Below are 26,195 nucleotides of genomic sequence, written 5' to 3' on the forward strand. Positions count from 1 at the left end.
ATAAACTATTGATGAATCCAAAAATAATCATGCTGAGTGAAAAAAGCCAGAGATAAAAGAGTACATTGTATGGTTTCATTTATATAAAATTCTAGACAATCCAAACTAATCTATCATGATAGAAAGCAGATCAGTGGTAGCCTGGGGGATGCACAGGGAGGGTAGGGAGGGATAGGGGGAAATACAAAGACATGAAGACATTTTTGTGGGTGACAGAAAAAGTTCATTATCTTGATTTGTGGTGATGGTTTCATGGCTCTATACATATGTCAAAGCTCATTAAATTATACACTTTAAAATGTGCAGTTTATTGTATATCAATTAAACTTCAATAAAGCTAAAAAAAAGGAATTCACTGGGATGAATGCCATGAAAAAGAAAAACCCTGAGATATGAGGGGATGTGCTGGGAAGGCGCCTAATCCAGGCTAATGTTTGGAAGCACAAAAATCCTACCTAGAGAAGAAGATATCTTGCTTTTGCTTTACTAGTAAAGGAGGAATAAAACTGATCTGGGAAAGTGGAACTTGGTGGATAGAACTTTCTAGCATAAGGAAGCAAAATGTACAAAGATACAGAAGCAGATACCCTTGAAGGCCTCTCACAATCTGAAGGCTGAAGTAAACCACGTGAGGGGGCGGAGGGGGAGATGAAGTTAAAGAGTAAGCAGAAAGGATATATGAGACCTACATTCCAGTTTAATGAGTCTGGATTTTACCCTGAAAGTTACGGGGAGTTTTGAGGGCTTTTAAACATGACATGCTCTATCTCTGCTACTTCTTTAAACATGGTTTTGAAGACAGAAATAAGAAAAATAAATAACTTAATAGTCAACAGTAATATAGGCATCACTTTAGGAAAGAAACATTTTAAAATTCTGTCATCAATTATAACCCAATTTGGTTTATGCTTACCACAGTTCTTTGAAACTATTGCTTCTGTTTACAGTCAATTCCACTGTGAACTTAGAGCCATCCTTTCAGTAATATCAACATCAGCTGGTATCACATTACAATGAACAAAATTTTTATTTAGTTTTCTGTAGTCTGTTTTTTATATTAAAGGCATTGTTCTATTTCATTTTAAATCTCTAATGTCTCTTCCAAAATTATGGACCTCATACTGCTTAACTTCAACCAGGAAAAAACACTAGAATAATATAGAGGAATAATGATTATTTTAAACCTTTTAAAGGACTGTATTCACACTCTTGCTAACTTTCCTTTCTACTAGTTTCACCTTATGATAGTTAATGCCTGTTACATAAGTTTCTTCAACCTCAAATATATACAAATATATACACAAGCTTCTTAAGGATTTTGGTGCCTTTGCACTTATAAAAACTGTACTATAGATATATATGCAACTTGCTGTTCTCATTTTCACAATACACCTTTTGATTCTCCACTTCTATTTTTAAAATACAAAATACAAAATATGTATCTCCTGTTTTACCTAAGAATTATACACAGTTCTGCCTGTAAATGGCTTAAAGGTTAAACTCTTGAGATTTAGCACTCATCAAATATATGCAATCCCAGCCAATTCCACCTAGAAAAATCTGAAGTAAGTCTCTATCTTGGATATTGTGAGGACAAGTGTCATTTCTATCTCATGATATTTATTGTATTGAAAATGAGAAGTTTTCATAAACCTGATGAAATTATTCTTCGTTGTGTTTTTGAGCTTTTTCAGATTATTCTTTTCAAAACTCAAGGAGGAAAATTCCTTTATCTCATATTTTTGTAAAATGCAGGACCTAAGTTTTTTCTGTATCAGAAAAATGAGTTCCCTATTAAGTGACAGACAATTTCACATAGGTTGCTTATGGGGTCCTCTAGTAGAACATACACATATAAACAAGTGATGACAGGGCCTGGGCAGAGGGATACAAGATAACGTGTAATGCAGTTGCATCTCAGACTTCAGCCAATGCTCTTGGGAACTCTAGAGATGAGGTGGGCCTTTAAAGTTGTCCCAACTTGAGGCAGGGCCATTGTATCCCTTCATTAGGCAGTCATTGGCCATGGACTGCCCCTAGTCACCTGTGGTAAAGCAGCTCCTTGTAGCTGAGCACAACTCTTCTTGAGGGATTGAGCTCTATGTGGTCAGTTGCTGTTATTTCCAGTAACTGCTGGATGGTCTTGAGGAAGGAGTTTAGGGAATCTACCAAAGCATCCATTGCGATATCCAATTGCAGAATGATAAATCATAAATTAAGGTTTATTTTGGTCTTTAGCCAGTCAAAGTAGATTGTGCTGGGGGAAAAAAAAAAAAAAACTTATTTGGCCACAAATATATACATAATGAATGAACATGTGCATGTTGTATAAATGGTGTTATAATCCATCTACTTAAATATTCTGCTTAAAATAATCAGGTCACCCAAGTCAGTCCAGACTTAGAGAACTATTTAGTATTATTCAAAACCAGACTGCCAAAACTGTGAATGATGCTAACGGAACATCATTGATGATTTAAAATAAATAAAGTCCATACAATCATAAATCCTTTATTTTATATAATACTTTTTTCTTTGAGGTCCTTTTCTTTATGACTCTGAAAAGCAAGAAAAATAGTTTCCAATTGAGATGATTTGATCACAGTTCTTTCCGCACTAGGAATCTGTGTTAGCTCCTCTGGTTCCAAAGAACATTGGAACCAAAGAACATTGAAGCAGTTTGAGTAATTCAAATAATGGGAGTTCTATTATATAGATATATGTTGACATGAGAAAAACAAATATTTCAGTCATGAGTTGAGGCTTCCCAGAACCCAGGAAAAGCTCAATTATACCTCTTGAGAAAAGTAACTATAGTGTAGTAACCATATACAGTAACTATAGTGCAGTCAAGCCCACCAAAAAGAAAAATGGGAAATGATTCATTCAAGATTCATTGAAGTCTTAGTAAACACAATCTCTTGAAATACCTTCAAAGCATGAGTTGTAGAACTCTGCCATTTTGGTGACACAGCTTCTCTCTCCTTCTTTCTATTTTTTTAAACTGTATGTTTCCACTCTGTGATCAATTTGATGACCCTCTCTCATCCTACCCTGGATCTCCATTCTGAATTCCCAAGAGTGAGTATATATATATACTTTTGCTTGACCACTGACTTGGAATCATATATCCTCATGTACTAGTGCAATAGGTTAGATTCTATTGGCCATGTCATCTTGCCTGTTCCAAACAGCTAAGATCAGGTTTATTATAGCATGGTTCAGAGCATGGCCACATATGCTAACAGAACAATCTGGAGATTTTCCATCAGTAGTGACCTATGGTCAGGGCAGTTTTAGGTAAAATAGATGAGAGATAGCAGATATCTCATGTTATGTGGATAGAAGGACATTTAATTACATTTACACATTTGAAAATGTGGTTCCTACATATCAGCTATTGCATAAATGCATGGATCTGCTCAAATACACATACATAAGTGTACACACACACACACACACACATACAAGCATATTAGAACATCCCTGAATAGGTTTTAAAATTCATTCATCACCTTTTTTTAAAAAAAATTTTTTTAAATTTTTATTTATTTATGATAGTCACAGAGAGAGAGAGAGAGAGAGAGAGAGAGGCAGAGACACAGGCAGAGGGAGAAGCAGGCTCCATGCATCGGGAGCCCGACGTGGGATTCGATTCCGGGTCTCCAGGATCGCGACCTGGGCCAAAGGCAGGCGCTAAACCGCTGCGCCACCCAGGGATCCCTCATTCATCACCTTTAACAGTTTTGATTTCATGATAAGATACCTATAAGGAATGGCTAATGAGTTTTGAAGGAAAATAATCTGTGTATTACTGAATGGAAATTAGCAGGAGATTTTAATGAGAATAAAGCAGTTATTAACAATGGCATATTCTCAGAAGTGAGCTAGATACATTGTCAAGATAAAAGATTCTAGTTTGGACCTGAGGAAAATTTAGTTTTAAGCACCAATTTTAACAAAGAAGAACAGTATGCAGGGACCAGGGACACAGCAGATCATTACAGAGAGATTTTAAAAGCTTTGAAAGTTATTATCTAAAGCACATTTGTCCATTGTGTGGTTTTATCTAGGAAGTTTACAAAACCAACTTTTAGGAAAATCATTTTTGTGTACTTAGAGCAAATAAAATAGAATTTTGTACTGATGTGGAACTAGAGTTTATAAAGCTACTTTATTTGATCTTCAGGTAAACACTGAAAGGAAGGCAAGGCAAGGGGTCTTTGTGTTTTCATTTTTAAACCCACTGATATCAGCAAAAAATGAGAAGATGCTCATAACTGTTCAGTATATCAACAATAAGTAAAGAAGTCTGAGAGAATTCAGCAAAGTCACATGAGTGGTGAGGCCAGAAATAAAGCTTGTGTTTTCAAACGTGTGCTTTTGACTATTTTGAAAACCGATAGTCTATAATTGCAATTTATAATGGATTTTAAAGTGCAATATTAGAACGGAGTTTAAGCAAATTTTATATTGTAGTACTAGAATATCAGTTATGTTTTACAACAAATCTCTTTATGAATGGGATGTCTGAATTTACCTAAATGACATGTTTCAATTCAAACTGCCTATAAGTAGTGAAATGCTATGTGGGAATAAAAGGATAGATACAGACACTAGCTACATGTATTCAGTAGTCAAAATCCCATTTCATTTTACATGAGCCTCCAGGTATGGAAGTAGCTGTATGGTGGGAAAAAAAATTAATATGGGAAGGCCTCAGGGTATAAAAGCAGTGTGGGTCCAAACATTAACCTTTTGGAGGGCAACTGGGTGGCTCAGTCAGTTAAGCATCTGACTTTGGCTCAGGTTGTGATCTCGGGGTCCTAGGATAGTCCTGCATTGGGCTCCCTGCTCAGCGGGGAGTCTGCTTGTCTCTCTCCCCCTCCCATGGCTCCTGCTCCTTTGTTCTCTCTCTCTCTCTCTCAAATAAATAAATAAAATATTTAAAACAGCAACAAAAACCTAACCATTTTCAAGTAAAAATGTTATTACATAAGACAATATTTCTAAAGGTAAAACATGCATTTTCCATAAAAATGAAAGGAGTTTGTTTATATTTCATGCTCATATTTATATTATTATTATATTTATATTATTAAAAACAAAAAAAATCACATTGTTAAAAACTGTCGAGATCACATGAAAAGTCCACAGGTGGTGTAGGCCCAAATCCCATGTCAGTGTTTCTTAAAGTATGACCCAGATGTGTCCTACACCAAAATCTGTACAAGCACCTGCTATAATGAGCACTACTGGGCCTTCCACAAACCTATCAGTATGGGATCTCTGAGGATAAAGTGCAGAAACCTATATTTTTTAAATGATCCAGTTAATCCTTAAAGACTAAATTTGAGACTTTTTAACCCTGGGGACTCCTGCTTTATTTGTCCCAAATGATGATTTCAACACATTTGCCATGCTAGGGCCAACCATTTAAAAGACAAAATCAGGGGCACCTGAATGGCTCAGTGCTTAAGTGTCTACCTTCAGTTCAGGTTGTGATCCCAGGGTCCTGGGGTCCTGGGATCAAGTCCCGTATGGGGTTCCCCACAGGGGAGCCTGCTTCTGTCTCTTCCTATGTCTCTGCTTCTCTCAATCTCGATAAATAAAGACAAAATCAATGATACTGAAGAGAAATTTTATAATGTCATTTGTTTTACCACAGAAATCGCTACTAACTGTCCTGACCAATGTCTTAAGTATACAACAATGATATACAACAATGATTCCCTATTGCTGCCAATTAGGAATTTCTTAGCATTTAATAAGCTAGTTTTGAGTAGCTATTTTTAAAAGAGCCACTTTCTTCTTTTTAAAGAATAGCTAAAACATATTTTGAACATATTAGACACATTTTATAAAAGGATTTGTCTCACTGAATTTATTATTTCTAAATCTTTATCAGAAAAAGTGAACATAGCATCATTGTTGATTCTCAAAGAAATCAAACCACATTTATGTAGATTATAAAGTAAATTTGAACACAATAATATAGAAAAGCAACTTAGAGAGAAATATATCATTTTCTGAATTGTATAAAAATAAAGGACCGATTTTCAAAAATTGCTATTATTTTTATGTGTTATAATTTGCGGTAAATATAACTTTAAGCATTATGTCTGGATTTGACAAGATTTTCACAATGCACACGTACTGCCTTTAAATAAAGTTAAATACAATTATATTTTAAAAATATTATTTACAAGGATGCTTGGGTGGCTCAGCAGTTGAGCATCTGCCTTCAGACCAGGGCATGATTCTGCAGTCCCCGGATGGAGTCCCACATCGGGCTCCCTGCATGGGGCCTGCTTCTCCCTCTGCCTATGCCTCTGCTTTTCTCTCTCTATCTCTCATGAATAAATAAATAAAATATTTAAAAAATAAAATAATAAAATATTATTTACAGTTCATTTGTATGCATTAGCAACAAAAGCCTATTTGCTTGATTATGTATTTTTTACATTCAATCAATATGTATTGAGATGTACTGACTCCCAGGATTTATGGTTGGTTCATGGATGGAGTAATTAATAAGATAGTCATAGCTTATAGTCTAGTGGGAAAATATAGGCAATTAAAACAAGCAATGGTTTAGTCTGCATGAGGACTTTTTAAAAAACATTTATTTATTTATTCATGAGAGACACAGAAAGAGTGGCAGAGACACAGGCAGAGGGAGAAGCAGGCTTCATGCAGAGAGCCCGTTGCGGGACTCGATCTGAAATCCCAGGATCATGACCCCAGCCAAAGGCAGGTGCCCAACCGCTGAGCCACCCAGGCATCCCTGCATGAGGACTTATGAGAATATGTTTAAGAACATAAAATAAAAACTCTGAACCCAGACAGAAGGAATTAGGGAATACTTCTGGGAGGTAGAAACCACTTAATTGAGAGTCTAAATGTTAGTAGATGATAGGTGAAAATAGAAATGAAGATATCAGTATGGTGCTTTGGGAATCTAAAAGCAATTTAATACCTCTAGTGTTTATAGTGAATGCATAGGTCTGTGTATACGTAAGAGTAAATAGCAATATCTCTGTAAGTAGGAAAGAGTAAGATATGAGATCAGTAATGTAATCAGGGCTTAGATAATGAAGGAACCCGCAAACTATGCTCTTATATTTAGATTCTATTTTTTTAAGGTTTTAAGTAATCTCAATACCCAGTGTGGGGCTCGAACCTACAATGCCGAGATCAAGAGTCGCATAGTCCACCAACTCGGCCAGCCAGGCACCCTTGGAGTCTATTTTAAATAAAATAAGAATCAACAAACAGGTTTTAATTTTTAAAAATGACATCAGTTTTTTGTTTTTAAAGAGTGGTGCAACTCTGCTATAAAAATTAGCTGGAGGAGACAAGACGGGAATTAATAAAACAAGTTAGGAAACTGTTAGAGTACCTAGATGAGAGATGATAGTGGTTGGGAGTAACATAGTAGCAATGAAAATGAAGAAGAATAGCAAGACTAGTTAATTATTTGGATTTGAGGATGAAGGAAAAATGAGCAGTCAAAATTAGGTCTTTATTTCTGGCTTTGGAAATGCCAGATGTTAATGTTATTTGCAGAAGTAGAGAACATAGAAGAGTCATTTGGTAGGTGGCGGAGTAAGGAGAAGGTGAAAAGTTCAGTTTGGAACATACTACGCAGAAGCAACTGTGAGATATTCAAGAAGAAATATTCAGAAGGCATTTGGATGTTTAGGTCTGGGTTACAGCATGGATATGGGAGGCACCATGACATCAGATGGTGATTAAGGACAGGCAAATTGATTTAATCTTCTAGCAAAGTACATAGAGGAGATGGAGAAGGTGCCAAAGATACAGCTCTGAGATGCCCAAAACAAATTCAGTTTTAAGGGAAACTGAGACAGCAACCACAAAGACAGGAGATACATTAGACAAGCCTGCTAAAGCAGAATAAGTTGATTTAAGAAAGAAATTATTAAATTGTTAAATACTATTATATGAGTAAGAATAAAGAATTAAAGATTCCATTGGTTTTAGCAACAACAAAGTCATCATTTACCTTGATGAGAACAATTTTATTCATATGATAGAAAGGGAAGCAAATTATCCTGGTCAAGAGTGGAAAGTAAGGTTGTGGAAAGAAAGTAAAAATTACACTTTTAAAAAATATGGCTGTGAAGAGAAAGAGAACCATAATGCACCAAAATATGTGTTTGTGTATATGTGTGTGTGTGTGTGTCTGATATATTTTTTTAAATAGGAGCTTGAATGCCTAAGGATGAACAGAAGCATAAAGGTAGAATTTAAAAAATAGAATGAGAAAGAATGGCTAAATTAGATATTAATTTGCTTGAAATGTTGAAATACAATGACTAAAATTAAATTTAGAAAAGGTAATTTCTTTTTACAACACATATAATATGAGGTTAAATTCACAGTGACAGTTTTTATACATAGGAGGAAAAACACTTTCTTGTCAGAGTAAATATGTATGAATAGTTGTATCTATCACAGCCGTCCTGAAAAAATGAGAGCGAGTAAATATATGATTAATTTAGGGAACCAACATAAAATAAATACCCCCTCAAAAATCTTACCCATTAACCCACAAATAATACATTATTTGCAGACCAATGATTGGTCCGGGGAAATAATAAAGATAGTATAAAAATTTACATAAGTTGTGGCACCCGAGTCGCTCAGCTGTTGAACGTCTGCCTTTGGCTCAGGTCGTGATACTGGAGTCCTGGGATCGAGTCCTGCATCTGCTTCTCCCTCTGCCTATGTCTCTGCCTCTCTGTGTCTCTCATGAATAAATAAATAATTTTTTTAAAAAATTTACGTAAGTTTTAAGATTTTTCCTCCACTTTTTTTTTTTTACTTATTGTAATTACATATAATCTTACAGCAACATCCGTATCCTTAGCCTCACTTCATTCCTCTTCTCCTGATAAAACCTCTTTGGCTAAAGTCCCATAGAATTTTTCATACTTTCCTTTAGGCTCATTTATACTGTGGTTTTGCTAATAAATAGTTCATTCACTAACCTACAACACAGCAGTCAGTTCAAAATAATTTGTATTTCTTCTTGAATGTAAACAATATGCATATGGAGCTTTCGATATGAGGTGAGCAATAAAAGTAACTTGGCAAGCCAGTTATTTCTAAAAGTCTAATTTCAAATATAAAAAACAAACTCTAATCAACTGTAATCTTTGGAATTTTTAATCAGTTTATTAATTAATATGCATATGTGAATACTCGTAGCTACTATGAAGGTGTGTTTGATAATAAGAGGATAAAAACTGCAAATACTTTACCATTGTATCAGTGAACAAAAAATTAGAAAATGACTAATATATTGTATTTCCTATAGTAATCTCAAATTCTGCAAAACAGATCCAAAGTAGAAAGTGAAGAAACATCATGTTAAACAAACTTCCCCAACCTGCTAAGAAACACTAAAATAAATAAAAATAATGAATCCTTTTGTGGCTTGGAATCCTATTTTCCAGAAGTAATCTTCATTGAAAGCAATGGACATACTAACACTACCAAAACAGTGCCAATAAGTTGAATTTCTCATATGCACTTTTCAAAGTTACCTAATTTATTTTGTCTTTTCCCATTGCTTCTTTAAAAAATCTTCCACAAAATGTGTCAACCTGTTTTAATTTAATTTTATTTATTTATTCATGAGAAGCACACACACACACACACACACACACACACACACACACACACACAGAGAGAGAGAGAGAGAGAAGCATAGACACAGGCAGAAGGAGAAGCAGGCTCCATGCAGGGAGCCTAACATGGGACTTGACCCCGGGTCTCCAGGATCATGCCCTGGGCTGAAGGCAGCACTAAACTGCTGAGCCACCCAGACTGCCCTGTCAACCTGTTTTTTTAACCGAAGACAAGCTTTGGAATTAAGAAAAGATCTTTTTGGTGATTCCTTCCTTCTTCTTTATAATATTCTGAGTAAAATAGAAGAGTTATAATTCTCTTTCAATAGAGCTGATCTTTATTCATGCTAAATAAATTCCTGCTGTGTGTAAAATTTTGGTAAAGATACTAGAATCTCAGCTTAATGTGGGCAGGTGTCTTTTGGTTCCGCTGTTTTATTTATAAATAAATAAATAAATAAATAAATAAATAAATAAATAAATACCGTTTAAATGAATGAATAAGCTTCATTAATTAATCCTCACAAATATAACTTTAGCCCTAGCTTCAATTTTATAAAATAAAAAAAAAATTAAAGGTCTGGGCAAAAAGATTTGGAAAGACTCCAAGTCAGTACATAATACTACAACACAGTTGATACTTAAACGCAGGTCTTCTGAAATTAACTTGTGAGCTTCAATGTCATCAGCATTTTAACTACGATCACATGACCTACATATATTACCTCATTTAACTCTGATAATACTTTGTGAGGTAAGTTTTATTACCATTTTTTAGTATGAGAAAATTAATGTTCAGAGATTGCACAACTCAATAAGTGATCAATTGGGGAATCAAACTTAGCTCTATCAAACTCCAAAAACTACAATTTGGGATGTGTCTGAATGATTTGGACATTTGGTTTCAAGTTAAAAAAATCTTGTTATAGGAGGCAACTATCTCCTTTGCCTTATATTTTGCTATGTTGATAAATCATATTTTACTATCTGATGTTTTCTTATAATTAATAAGGTTCAGTTTATGACTGACTACTTTTGAGTTAAAGGCTCTTAAGTTCTAGTGATGTAATGAAGAAAAATATGTTGATTTTTATAACTTTTAATTCTCTATGGTATTTCTTATCTTTTTTTGAATGATGAAAATAGTATTGAACTAAAAAGAAACCTAAAAAGAGACATTTTTTTGCACATTGCTGTAAGAATTTTGTGGCTGATTTCACAGCTGCTAGCTCCTGACCTCTTAAATTTTGTTTTCTCAGCTTTATTTTCTCCCAGGAGAAAAAAAAATATAAGGCAGGAAAGAGACTTCTAAAAGAAAGCCTATCTTAGAACTTATCAACTGAACAACACCTACATTTGAGCAGAAGTCCAAAAATTAGGTGAATGCCACATTACTCATTACCCACCCACGAGGGTCAAGCCCTCTAGAGCCCAACCCTAGAAAAGTGGGTCGGTGCGGGAGGGACCTGAAAAGTGACTTATTTTCTACTGTCTCTTTCTCCAAAAGAAGGCCCTAGCATGTGGGTAGTCCTTTGTCCAGGGCAAATGCTGGAATTAGAAAAGTGTTGTTAGCACCATATCTTACCACTCTGGCTACTCTGACTTTGTCAATGACACATCATTACAATAAAGAGGAAATAAAATCTAAGAAAAAAAGGAGGAAAGAAGAAAGACAGGAAAGAGAAAGAAAAGAAAGAAAGAAAGAAAGAAAGAAAGAAAGAAAGAAAGAAAGAAAGAAAGAAAGAAAGAAAGAAAGAAAAGAAAGAAAGAAGAAAGAAAGAAAGAAGAAAGAAAGAAAGACAGCAAATCTGAATAATTGAACTCACTGATTTTAATGTTGAATTGTTTAATTTACAGGATTATTGAGATCATTAAAAGAAGAAAAACAACATATTTCAATCTGGGGTGGATAAGGCATAATGCACTTTTCCATCCCCTCGCTGGCTTGGCTTGTAAATTTGATTGTATTTATGCCTGCAGAGGTTTCCTAGACTTTGTGGATAGGGCCTATAAAGAGCTATGGGAGAGGTCTTTGTGCCTCCGAAATGTATGTATTGGGATTTTGGATTTTCAGAGAGAGGTAGAATTTTGAGGATATTTAAGGGGTTTGAGTACTGCTTGCTTTCATTCTTTTTCTAGGTTAGTCTTTCTTTCTTCTTTCTTTCTTTCTTTCTTTCTTTCTTTCTTTCTTTCTCTCTCTCTCTCTCTCTCTCTTCCTTCCTTTCTTTCTTTCTTTCTTTCTTTCTTTCTTTCGTTTTCTTCCTTTCTTTCTTTTTTTTTTTTCCATAGAAGATGCAATTTCCTTTTAGAAGTTAACTTGAATTTTTTTTGCAGGCTGAGTCTTAGCAACCTAATACAGGAAGAATTTGGAAAACTAATACGGAAGTAAAGAAGCCTCAATAATTTTGTTAATTTAGCACTCTGAAATAGTTTCTAAGTATCCGAGGATCTTAATAAGAGAAATTATGTAAGAATGTAAACTCTTAAAGGTCTCTTGATTTAAAATATCATTGTTTCGAGACCAAGATTGGAGACTGGGCATACTTATTTTCTTCTCCCCTCAAAGCCCTTTAAAATGCTAAGAAAGAAAAAAATAATAATAAAAAATAAATAAATAAAATAAAATAAAATGCTAAGAAAGTAGGGTCAGCCCCGGTGGCTCAGCAGCTTAGCGCCACCTTCAGCCCAGGGCGTGATCCTGGAGACCCGGGATGGGGTCCCATGTCGGGCTCCCTGCATGGAGCCTGCTTCTCCCTCGCCTGTCTCTCTGTGTGTGTGTGTCTCTCATGAATAAATAAATAAAATCCTTAAAAAAATAAAATGCTAAGAAAGTAAAAAAAAAAATGCTAAGAAAGTATATTGAAGTGGTAATTATTAGGGGATTGCTCATCTTATTTAATTATTATTTCTCAAAGCATTGTCAGAAGGCCACTTGGGAGCACCTCCCAGAGAAGCATTCAAGAGCTAGGTGGTATAGATAAAACAAAGGAGTACTGAATTACATAGGGTAATTAAATGAAGGATTGGTTATAGAGCAAATAAGACTACCTATCTCTATGTCTCCCAGCACAGCCTCGAGAATTGGTTTCTGAGCAAAGGGAGAAATTGTCCTGCCTGGTGGGAGAGGGGTAGATTTAAGGAGAATAGAGTTTTGAGGTAATTCTAGATTACCACAAAAAAGAGCAGAAAGGAAGGAATAGATAGGAAAGCTCTAACCATGCTCTCCTTACTTTTGCAATAAATGAGAGCCTGAGCCTGTCCAACCTTCCCCAACCAAGGCCAGAAAGAAAAGCTTGCTTCTTGACAAGATCCATGCACTTACAGAGCCCGGAGTTCAGCTTTCTCATTCAGTATCTTTGTGTGGGGACAGAGATAAGGAGGTGAGTGGGACATTTATTTGTAATTTATTTAATAAATAAATATTTACTAAGTGTTTAATATGCATGGGATAGTATGCCACATGGTGGGAATCTTATAGTAAAGAGTGCAAAGATACTGCTTTTCAGACTAAACAATACATTCTGGTAAGGAAACACATATTAAATGAATAAACCCAACTTTTATACTCCAATTACATATTGCTAAGTGAAAGAAAAATAAACTAGGAGATGGATCCTATCAATGAAATGGCACTGTGGTAAGGGGGAGTGTAGTCAGGAAAGGCTTCTTGAGGAGATAATATTGAAAAAAAAACAAAAAACAAAACAAAAAAAAATGAAGGAGAGAGCCATGCAGATAAAGAACATTCTAGTCCAAGGAAAACTGTTAGTGTAAAGGCTCTGAAGCAAGAATGAGAAGAGTGTGTGTGTGTGTGTGTGTGTGTACAAGGATCAACAAGGCCAATGTACGAGCAGTTAGTGCCATGAACAATTACATTAGAAATTCATGAAAACTTCCTGTTCTCCTCAGTATCATCCCTGGGTGGCTCAGTGGGTTAAGTGTCTGCCTTTTGTTCAGGTCATAATCCTAGGGTCCTGGGATCGAGCTTCGCATTAGGTTCCCTGCTTAACAGGGAGCCTGCTTCTCCCTCTCCCTCTACCTGCTGCTCCCCCTCCTTGTGCTCTCTCTGTCAAATAAGCAAATAAAATCTCAAAAAACAAACAAACAAAACCCACGTCATCTGTTATATATCAATTTGAATAATCAAGCAAGGATCAAGAGATCCTTAACAAAATCAAAATTGTTTTGAATAGAAAGACCAAGATGAAGGAACATCTAAACCCTGATGGATAAAGGGGTTATATAAAGGGAAATGGATTCTTAGAGTTTTAAATTTTAATTGAGATGCTAAAATAGCCATAAATTAATAATAGGTAACTATTAAAAAGAGACCAGATGGACTTCTTAGAAATAAAACCAATGTGGGGCCATGAGCAAACAGTCAAGAAAGAATTCTTGAAATGTTTTCAGCGCAAAAAAAGATGTTTTTATTATAGCAGGGACAGGACCCGTGGGCAGAAAGAGCTGAACTTTTGCTGTATGAAGTTGGTGCTCATATGCTTAGTGTTTATGAGGAAGGACATGTAGGGAGTATTAGATCACAAATGTCTCCTTCAAGTTTCTACTTGTAAAACTACTTTTGCAATATTTCTCTGGTGCTTTTCATTCAATTTGATATTAACTATCAGTGAGATATATAGTCAGTCATGACACTCTTTCAGAATGTAGCAACCTGTAGATATTTGATCCTTATTAGAATTATACAGGCTATAGTTCAGCCTTCTGGGCTAAAGGTGATCATTTTTGTGCTTCTATCCCTCACCAAAACTATAGAAATATGGCTTTTACCTTTTGTACTTATAACCCTACTATCTATAGAATTATAAATATTCTTTTTTATGAAGTACGAGTAGTGAAATATTCATAGAAGCTAATCAGAGTGGACTGATCTGAGCCAAAAATATACAGAGTGAGTTTCAAAAGAAAAAGATCAGAGTAGTGTTGTTTTTTCTTCCTGTTGAACTAATAAGTTTTAAGGTGCATCTGTCACACACTCACTTGAATTAGGACCATGATTAGAAATTAGATTTTCATATTTAAAAGCCAACCCAGCTTCTTAGTTTTATTCCAGTGATTCACATACTGTATTTGAAAACAAAAGCAACAGTGTCCAAATATAAGCATTTAGACTCATTTTTAGTATTTGAGATTTTTAACAAAATTATCAGAAAAAAATTCTCCTTTTAATCTGAAAACTAATGACCATTCTAGAGGAGTAGAGGAGGATGACACAGGAGAAGCACCTAGGGCAAATAAAAAATATTGCTAAATTAATATTTTATATTTAAATTATTCTTGAAGACTATCCCCAGATTTGTCTGGCTCATTCATTCTGGAGTGACTTTGCTTTCCTTTTACTTTTTTCATTGATTAGCCATATTTTACCTCATCTTCAAAAACTAGAGCAAATTTTATTTGCATGCAATTCTTGCATGAAGTTCTCTTAGACCACGTAGATTTTTTTTCTTTTATTATGTCAAAGTTTGTGATTAAGGTTATGAATTTGTCCATTTTGTAATACGCCATCAGATTTCACACTTAAGAATAGGCATAGGTAAGATAGACAGGAGTTACTTTTTGGCCACAAATTATTTGCCACAATGCTGAAATTATGTCAATAGAAATGTGTTCTACTGGGGGACTTGTGGGTGGAGCAGTTGGTTGGGCATCTGACTCTTGGTTTCTGTTCAGGTCATGATCTCAAGGTCATAAGTTCAAGGCCCAAGTCCCAAGTCGGCTCCAAGCTCAGTAAGGAGTCTGCTAAAATTTCTCTCTCCCCCTCACTCTGTCCCTCCCCACACTTGCGTCTACATACTCTCTCTCTAGAATAAATAAATTTAAAAAAATGTGTTCTACTGAAATAAACATTATTTCCTTCAGTCAGTTCAATTAAAATGCAAATACCACCTGATTGTATAGTATATCTTTCATGTCTTGCCACTGTCTAATCAGACTGCTTTCCTCAATAATAGTAAAAGCAATTAAAGAATGCACACAGTTTTAAGGTATTTGTTAGCCTAGGAATATTTATCAGTGAAGAACAGAAAGGAAAAACTTTGAATTAGTAGATAAAAATACCAAAAAAGGATTTATGTACACCTGTGTCAGACCACTTCCCACAAAATTTTCCAAGTGGGAATTTTAATTTCTTACACTGGTCTATAATTTTATCATCCTTATGTCTATCGTGCCTAACAAAATTGCAACTTTTTTTAAGGGAAAAACTACCATAAGCCAAATAGTGTTTCTATAAGTACTTAGACATGTAAGAAATCAGAATAATGCTTGTTATTTTTTAAATATTTTGCTTATTTTTACTTTTCTACAATATGATTAATAAAATAATGTGAACAATAAGGTATATAATTATCTATAATCAGCATTGTTACAAATTTTATAATAAATTATCGCTACCATGTGATTTAGTCTACTCAGGCTGCCATAATAAAATACTGCAGACTAGGTCCCTCAAACAACAGAAATTTATTTCTCATAGTTCTGGACGCTGGAAAGCCAAGATCATGGTGCTAATCCATCCATTTCCTGGTGAAAACTCTTCCTGGCTTATAGACAGCTGCCTTCTTCTTGCTTCCTCATATGCCAATTTTGCTGTGTGTATGTATGTGTGTGTGTGAGAGAGAGAGACAGAGACACAGAGAGTCACACACACACATGCATAGAGTGAAAGAGAGAACTCCCTCCTTGGTGTCTAGTGTCTTTGAACAAAATGAAACAAAACAAAACACTAATTCTATTGGATCAGAGCTTCACTCTTATGAGCTCATTTAATCTTAATTACTTCCATAAAGTCCTATCTCCAAATATTGTCACTTTGCTGATTAGATTTTCAACATATAATTCTGGAGGGACAAAAAATATTCAGTCAATAACACTATGTAAATGTTGGACAAAACTTAGGGATAGTCAAATGTTCTTTGAGTAACAGGTATTAAACAATTCATCCCAAGGTCCAATAAAAGATACTGCTAAAACTAATATGTCTTTTTTAAAAGATGTATTTACTATAGAGAGAGAGAGAAGGAAAGAGTGAGAATGCAAGTGCAAGTGGGGGAGGGTCAGAGGGAGAGAATCTTCTACCAGACAACCTACTGAGCATGGAGCTAGTCTTAGGGCTCAATCTCAAAACCCAGGAGATCACAACCTGAGAAAACCAAGAGTAGGTCACTCTACCAACTGAGCCACCCAGGCGCCCCATAAAATTAATATTTCTTATTAAAATTATTAACATTTAACAGACGTTTGATGCTGCTATGTCTCTTGGTATCTTTTGCAGTTATGGAGAAAAATGAGAAGAATACTATATGGTTACATCAATCATTAGCATTTTAAATAATATTTTGGAGAATATAATGACTACTCATAAAGTAATGGATCCCAAAAGGGATTCTATATCAAACATAGATTAAATAGGCTAAGTCTAATAACTCTTATCTTAATCTATTTTGGCAACATACCCAGTCAATTTGTTTGTTTGTTTGGAGAGAGAGAGAGAAAGAGGGAGGGTGAGTTAGTGGGCGGGGGATAGGAGGAGAAAGAGAATCTTAGGCAGGCTCCTTGCCCTGCACAGAGCTTGACTCGGGGCTTGATCTCATGACCCTGAGATCATGGCCTGAGCTGAAATCAAGAGTCTGATACTTAATCAACTGAGCCACCCAGATGCCCTTTTATCCAATTAATTTTAAGTTAATTTTTCTGTAGGGGTTAGAAAAAAGACATTCTAAACCCTAGTTCTCCCATTGTGCATGACATAGGAGCAATCCAGAGTTCCCAATGAATCACACTGTGAAACACAGAGATATCTGAGAATTTAAAGGAGGTTGGCCCACCATGGAACCTCTATATTAAATGATAACCTTGCAATAGAAACTGTTGAGTACTAAACTGAGAATGCAGCTGAGTTCAGAGCATCCCTGGTATAAGGTCTAGTTAATCAGGAAGAGGGAGGGATTTATGGGACACCCATGACAAGAGCACAGACCATACATTTCACCAACTTCAAATCAGATCAGATAATAAAATGAGTTAGTCCCATCTCTTTTCCTAGGCAAGAGAAGAGATTAATGCATTTAAAGCATCACAAGAACTCTAGAGAGTAATTAAAATTATCTTTCCCAAATCAAGATGGGGAAACAGAAATTCAGAAAGATTAATTAACTTGGCCATAGTCATACAGCAAATAATTAATAAAAGATTCCAGCATATTCAAAAATAGTACTGAATTTTCTTATTTCACTTACATCTGTGTTCCACCTCTCATATGAGACTCTTACTGTATATCCCTATTTTATGACATTTTTGATGTAATCAAATCTAGAAATTAATCATGTTTAATTATTCTTGAAGAAGTCAAAAAGCATTTTCAGAGGCAGTATGTTTAAGGTAACTCTTAAAGAATAAGTGTTTAAGGATTATACAAGAAGGAAAATGTTCTAGGAAATCAAGGAAATGTGCTATTTAAAGTCCTTTCACTGGACAATTAGGACTTAAATTTTAAAAGCTAATTAAAAGTGTTTTCTTAGTATTATAGATACATAACAATATTCCAGATAAAATCCTAAAAAAAGTAATTTTAGTACACTTAACATTTTCAAAGTTGTCTCTTTTTTGTTTTTTGAGGAGAGGATACAATTTATTTTTGTAATAGATAATTTATTCAATATTGCTTATATTGTAACTTTTATTTTTAATTAATTTTATCCATTAGTGATGCTATCAACATATTTTGACAAAACTGTTTTGTTTTTTGTTTTTTGTTTTTTTTGACAGAACTGTTTTGAATGCATTCCTCTTACGTGAATAGTCTAATTTATTAGTTTCATAGACTCCCTGCTGAAATATCAATGGGATTTTAAAATTTAAATAAACCATCCTGTCTTGTCGCTGAAAAAAATATATATAATTAAGCTGTTTTTCATGAATTTTATTCAGTGACTATTGAGTTACTTACTTTCCTCAAATGATATATAAATCTAAATGCTTCCATTTACTCTTAATGCTTTAATTAAGCATGCCAACTGCTGTGGCATTTTACACATGCCCAAATAGGTTAGTATCTTAAATAACTCAATGTTCTTGTGCAAATACAGTTGTTTTTTGCTGCATTTGCTTTCTTTACAGTTCAGACTTGCAGAACTTAAGGTGAAGTCAGGAAGATGAGTTTTCAGAAATATTTGGAGTAAATAATTATGCCAAACAAAAACCCTTAAAGATAAGCTCTCTTAGCTACACAAAAGTCTTTGAGAAATTGGAAAAGATTTGTTTGGAATCAAGGAAAGAAAGTAGAACTCTGAGAACAATAACCACATTCACAATTTCCAAGTATTAAATAATGTAATTAAATATCTATTCAAAGAGGAGTAGGGAATGTGAGCTAATTAATGATGGTAAATGGAAATATCTGATCATATTTGGATACAAATTAAGAAATTTGAGTAGAAAGATAACAAAACCAAAAAGTAAAGCTTAAGTAGTATATAATAAAAAGCAATCCTTTACTAATAGAATTAACTTCAAAAAAAAAAAGAAAAAATAATTTCTCTTCCTATTTCAAATATAATGCAAAGTAAAGGCTTTGTAGACATTAACTGGCAGCATGACTTCTGCTATTTCAGATTAATGGCTGACTTGTAGTGATCCGCGATCCATCATTTACATATGTGATATTCAAGTTGAAATGTACTTTTTTAACACATGAGCAAATTGAAGTCTAGACTGGCTAACATACAAATACATATTCAAGACCTCAGGGTTTAGACCTTCAAATTGTTTTCATTCAGTGACCTTCTTTTTTAATTCATTCTTCCAGAACCTATGTTCTAACTACAGCAACAGACACTAAATAATTATTACTAAATGACATAAATATTTTGATAGAGGTGACTTTTAGCACAAGGATTTTCATTTAGCTGAGTCTTAAAAGGTAAAAAGATATTAGCCTTGAAAAGGTGGGGGAGGGTATAGCTTTAATAAAAATATAGAAGTGGAAAAAATAAGCTCTCTTTAGAGAATCACAGGAGTATAAAAAGTACATTAGGGGAGACCATTTTGTTCTTTATACCTTTGTTAAGCCACTGCACAACGGAAATGGAGGGTTTTGATATTGTAAAGTGGAAAAGACATGACAGCATGTTTTTCATAGCACCAATGAGACATATCCACTAAATAACATTTTCAGTTTGATTGACTCATGTGACAAGTATATTTACATCCCAACGCATGGGCCAAAAAACTAGTAATATATAAAATGTGCCCTTGTGCATATATTGTCTATTTCAACATTGGAGTGAAACAACTGTAAGTCAAGCAACTAGAACCAAAAACTGAGACTCTAGTAAATCTAGACCCTAGGTACACTCCTTAGGCTGCATAACAGAATTCTAGTGGTGACCCTCAGACTTCTCTTTTACGTATATATTCTATTGACTTGTCATCACTTTTAACTAATAATTTACTTCTTTACCATCCCAAGTCCTTAATCGGGTTTTGTAGTTCTTTTAACAGAAGCATGAAAGGTAGTCAGGAAAGGAAGAGAGCCCCCTGCAAAGGTAGCAGCCTTCTGGGTAAATGTGCAGAGCACTTGGAATCATCATTCATTTGGATGTCCTGGTCTTCTGGGAAATTTTGAAAAGGTTCATGAACAGAATCCTCCATAACTTCTCAAATTTGAGGTGATGCAGGAAGAGTATAGTCTATTTAAATGACACTTTCACCTATTTTCTGTTCCTTTACCCGAATGAGGCCCTAAATTTGTAATATTATTATATTTAGGCCCTTATAGCATATGATCTTGTCAAAAGTTCAGAAATAACAGAAGTAAAACCTATGAGTCACTGAAGAAGTAATTAGTAAAAGTTTATTATACGTATACCAAAAAGACATTTTGCAAATTGGGAGCATTCAAACCAAAACATGGAATGAAGCTAAGGTATATATTGTTATAAAGGGTATATAAATATAGCAGCGATTGCTTATTCTTCACAGTGATTGATCATAATATTAGAATTTTCTTGAATGATGGGAAATTGGTCAATGGCTACCTCATATCAACCTTTGGAAACAGTTTTAAGTTTTGCTTATGATTTTCAGAGCCATAAGCCAAAAGTGACTCAGGTCAAGTTAGCCCTTCAAGCTAAGCTAAATTAAGCTTTGTTTATCTGATCAAACTTTTTTTTTTTTCCATTTGTTTTTTGTTTTGTTTTGTTTTGGTTTGGTTTTATCTTAATTTTAACACCTTCTAGGCAATACTAAGAGAGACGGAAGTTGGAGCAACTTGGTGGCTCAGGAATGGCTTAGATCATGATCCCAGTGTCCTGGGATCAAGCCCCACATTGTGGCTCCCTGCTCAGCAGGGAGTCTGCTTCTCCCTCTCCCTCTGCACCTCTCTCCACACCCTTCCCCTGCTCATATGTGCTTTCTCTCAAATAAATAAATAAAATCCTTTATTTTTATTTTTATTTATTTTTTTTTTAATTTTTATTTATTTGTGATAGTCACAGAGAGAGAGAGAGAGAGGCAGAGACATAGGCAGAGGGAGAAGCAGGCTCCATGCCGGGAGCCTGACGTGGGATTCGATCCCGGGTCTCCAGGATGGCGCCCTGGGCCAAAGGCAGGCGCCAAACTGCTGCGCCACCCAGGGATCCCCAATAAAATCCTTTAAAAAGAGAGAGAGAGAGACATAAATCAAAAGCCCAGAGGTTGAATGCTAGAATGGCTTATTAGAATAGGGACTGATTTTTTCCATACAGAGTCAACATGTACTTACTGAACATCTTTGTACAAGAAAGCTTTCAAAGTTCTATACATACATCCTTTCTCTCATGGAACTTATATCTTATTAGTATATATTAAAATTAAGAAAATTCCCCAGAGTAGTTTCACAAGCTCATAATGGCATCCAGAGATATAGAGTAATTGCAGGCAGTTCAACCTCACTTCAACAAAGCTCTCTTTCTGAAAGATTTCCTCAAAAGTTTTGGCTGAATATTGCCCATCATGGTAAACTTCCAATAATGCACCAACCCCTTCCTATTTTACACTAGCCTAGCTTATTATCATATCTTAGAAAAAGCAGGACTTGTCACCAGGGTAAAATTTGTCTTTTAACAAGTGGATTCTAAGAGCAGACCTCAACTGATGCAAACTTCTCTATAAAGGTGGTTCTAGTATTACAGGAGTCTGAACTTCTTGATACCAGAAATGCCTTAGCCTGCTATCATGGCAGTCTTTCAAAACCTTAGATGAACTATTTATTTTGCAGTCCTCACCACTGTTAAACTCTTCTTGGGGTAGGGATTGTGTCTTAACACCTCTGAGCTTAGCACAAAATAGTTGCTCAATAAATATTTGTTTAACTAGTTTGAGGGAACTATTATACATAATGTACCACTATTATAAAACATCATCAATAATACTCATCAATAATAAAACTACTTCAATAATACTCATCAATAACTATTACAAATAATGTACCACTATTATAAACCATTATCAATAATACTCATGCTGGTGAAAGATTATGATTAATCTAAATGTTCACTAAACAAATTATCACATAGTCACTAAAAATAAGTGTGTGTGTATAAAATACACATGCATTATTATGTGTCTATATATGTATAGTAATATATATGATACTTTGATATAATTTTTCCTGAAACACCAGTATATGAATTATGTACAAAGTATTATACCAAGCACTTCAATTTTTTAAAGCCTAGGTGTAAAGCTAAAGGTTAAAAAAAGTTATACTATTACTGTTCATAGTTGGGTAGTGAGATGATAGAAGATGCTGTTTTATTTTTTCATTAACTTACTCTGCTAAAAAATACTAACAATTTTTCTTTAATTTCTATAAATTTTATAAAGTGGAAACATAAAAAAATTAAAATTTTTGTTGTTTTAATGCCAACATATATCACATTTATTTATTTTGCAGCCTGGTATCACTGGCTTATTTGTCACTAAAATATTGTTAAATAATTTATTTAATATTCTAGTAATTTAGATCAAGTAGAAACGAAAGAGGAAGGAAAAAGTAGAAGTGGTAGAGAAGGTATTTACAATGTATTAGTGTCTCATAACAAAATCAAATGCCTTTAAAATATTCAGCTAATTAGCAAATTTGTATAGCATTCTCAGAAACATAAAAAAAACGAAAAGAAATATTCCTTATAAAATATGCTCTGTATTATGTTTTATGATATTACTTCCTTAACACTCAAAATGTTCAAAATGTTTTCACTTTCTCTTATTGCTTTTGTAAATTTGATATTGTGCCAAAAGGAACATCTTCCAGCTGAACAAATAGATTTCTTCTTAGTTCAATGGAGCATTGAAATGTACACTGCAAATAATTTGAAAATAATTTACAGTTCTGGCCCAAACACCAAATAAAGGGTTGTGGGTTTTTTGTTTGTTTGTTTGTTTGTTTGTTTGTTTTTAACACTGCCAGTTCCCCTATACCTGGTTAATCACTTTTTTGAAAGATGTACGACTGCATTAATGGTTCCCCATTGCTTTCAGTACACATAAAGTAAGGAAAGATTAATTTGATTTTTGATTTTTTTTTTTGGCTACTTTGTAAAGAAATTAAGCTTTGGGTGGGGTCATTATTATTCTTGCACTTTGTTCCATTCTAGAATGGGAAATCACTTAAAGATATAATCACTAGTGTCTCCTGTTTCAACCTTAAGCCTCAAAAATGGTTCTGTTCGGTAATATATAATCTTTCACATGGTTTAAAAAACAGGTCTAGCTAAACAAAACAAAACAAAAAAAGCTTGCCAGAAGTACATCTGGAAACAATGTTAAAGACATGGAATTCTATATATAGAATCTTATAGGAGAGATATGTTTTTAAATAAAAAATCATACCTTCAATCTATTGTTTCATTTGAGAATCAATATTAACTTTTCAATGTTCAGTAACAGTTTAATATCAATCATAATTTTGGGGGAAGAAGATACTGTCGTTGTGTACTCGAGCTAATTACAGTGATGGATTTTGGATTTCATTTCTTGGTATCATCTAGTTAAGAAAGAGTAAATGCAGAATGTCAGTTTATGGAAATCGTGTACATAACAGAATGAGGTTTCTCGGTATGTTCCTACTGTAGCCAGTTGAAATGCTTCCATTCCTCCCCTTGAGTGTAATAAGAGAACGCTTTTTGGGCTTTGAGGCTGCAAATGCAAACCTCTTCAGTTGTATCTTTAAAAACAACTATCAAATAACTCTTTGGTATGCTCCATTTTTTTTCTCTTCTACTCAGAATTTGTCCTTTTCTTGTATCTTTTTATTTAGTTTGGCCTTCAGCCCAATATCTGTCTCCTCAGCTGGTACCAATTTGACTCAGGTTCTCCAGGACAGTATGTGCTTCGATAAGCCAGCTGGCCACAGAAATCTGATTTTGACAATTACCGACATGATCAGTTCCTACCCGACTCATTCCAAATGCACAGACTTGCCCGCACCTGGCACATGCATATTGATGATGCTTTCTTTTTTTGTGGAGGGCATTCTCTTCTGATGATGGAAAGAGAGAAATCCCTGAAAATCTCAATCTGTGAGGACCCAAAAACGTAAAAGTCTGTTCTGGTTGCCAAACAACATAAAAACAATAAACAAAGAGTTGCGATAGAAACGAAATAAAAGTGAAAAAGGTCACCTACCAGTTAAGCTTTCTGTCCATCTGTCTCTGCCACCTTGCTATCACAGAACGAGGTCTCCTTCCTCCAAAGGCTTTTCCTATTCAATCGACTCCATACATGATACTCTGTTGTCTTAAATTTCTCTCTCAATTGAAATTGCCCCTGCAATGTTAATATTTAGATATTCTTCAGTCTCTCCCATTAAATAAGAAAAAGAAAATCTTTAATGATGCCACATCTCCATCTAAATAATAGTATCTCTTCTTTCTTAATCACAATTCAGTTTTTTTTAGAGATTTACCTATATTCATTCTACTGAATTATCTTCAAATCACCTATCAATCCTCAGGTTGGAATGCTGTCAGGTGCAAATAACAAAAACAAAGTTGCTCAAACAATAAGCGTTTTTAATATCTCAGCTAAACTACGTCCATAGTTGAATGATTCTAGAATTGGTAGATCCAGTTGCTTAGTAATATCATCAAGTCTTTGGTTCTACTTCTTGTGATTCTCCTTGCCTTTGCCTAATGGTCAAGAGAGTCTACAGATCAAAGCATCAGGTCCCTATAAATTAATGTTCAAACAGGAAAGAAGGGCAGGAATTCTCCATAGGAATTTCTTTTTCTTTCTTTCTTTTTTTTAATCAAGAGAATTCTTCCCAGAACATTTCTCCCAGGACATTTACTAGTACATTTAATTGATAAAAACTTTGTTACGTATTATCCACCCTAAACCAATCACCCAGAAGGAAAATAACACAACTTTCAGCTTTTCAGTAAAACTAAGTCCCTGAAAACAAAACAAAACAAAACAAACAAACAAAACTAAGTGCCTGATATTTTCACTTAAATGTCCCAAATTTAACATCAAAAGTAGAACCCATTTTACCTTTGATCTCTGTCTGTATGCCCTATCTCAATGAATGACACCTGCATATATTGAGTTCCTGAGATAAAAATCTGTACCTCACCACCAACATTCAATTAGACACAAAATTGTAGATTCTGTTCTTAGTATTTCTTCAGTTCATTTACTTCTTTCCATCTTAACACCGCTAATTTGGTTTAGGCAAATTTCATGTCTTGGATTACTATAGCTTGATGACCTGATTTCCTGCTTATCATTTTGCCCATGTTATACCTTCCACTCATCCCTCAGGAATCCTTTTAAAAAACAAAGTGGATCATATCATATCTTTCTCCACTATTGTACCTTCTTTGTATAGAGAATGATTTCCCAGATCCCAATCCCATCAGACCTGGCTAACTCCTCCTTCAAGACTTAGCTCAAAAGATTTTCTAAGGGGGATCCCTGCATGGCTCAGTGGTTCGGTGCCTGCCTTCGGCCCAGGGCATGATCCTGGGGTCCTGGGATTGAGTCCCACATCAGGCTTCCTGCATGGAGATCGCTTCTCCTTCTGCCTGTCTCTCTCTCTCTCTCTCTCTCTCTCTCTCTCTGTCTCTCATAAATAAATAAAAGAAATCTTAAAAAAAAAAAAAAAAAAAGACTTTCTAAGGTCTCCCAATTTTTTCCCAGTCTAGTGTAAGTACGCATTCTCTGTGCCTTCACTATCTTAAAACTTCATATTTTGCCTTGTCATTATCTATGTTCTCATCATTTTTGCTTATTGACTATAAGCTTCTTGAGGCAAGAGTTGTGGTATCCTCTGAACCAAGACAGTGCCTAGAGCATAAAGAGTACTTAATAAAAGTTTTTAAATACACTGTGTGAATATGCCAAGTTTTTTTGATGCAAAATTGAATTATATAGTCCATAATGAATACTTTCCTATCTATAAGGCCTCTCACAAAAATGGAAAAATTAAGTTGCATTAAATTATATGCTATATTGAAAATAATAAAATTGGTA

The 26,195-nt window shown here is 34.5% G+C and overlaps 1 long non-coding RNA gene across 1 annotated transcript; it reads right to left on the reverse strand.

Moving 5' to 3' along the window:
* Positions 1-1,603: 1,603 nt before the first annotated feature.
* LOC144318061 (uncharacterized) lies at positions 1,604-24,770 on the reverse strand. The gene is made up of 4 exons (XR_013383920.1): positions 24,628-24,770; positions 24,348-24,488; positions 23,553-23,706; positions 1,604-2,257 (listed from the first exon to the last, which is right to left on the reverse strand). It is a non-coding gene; the product is annotated as an uncharacterized LOC144318061 (long non-coding RNA).
* Between the last annotated feature and the right edge of the window lie 1,425 nt (positions 24,771-26,195).

Source organism: Canis aureus, chromosome 8, assembly GCF_053574225.1.
Source record: "Canis aureus isolate CA01 chromosome 8, VMU_Caureus_v.1.0, whole genome shotgun sequence".
NCBI lineage: Eukaryota > Metazoa > Chordata > Mammalia > Carnivora > Canidae > Canis > Canis aureus.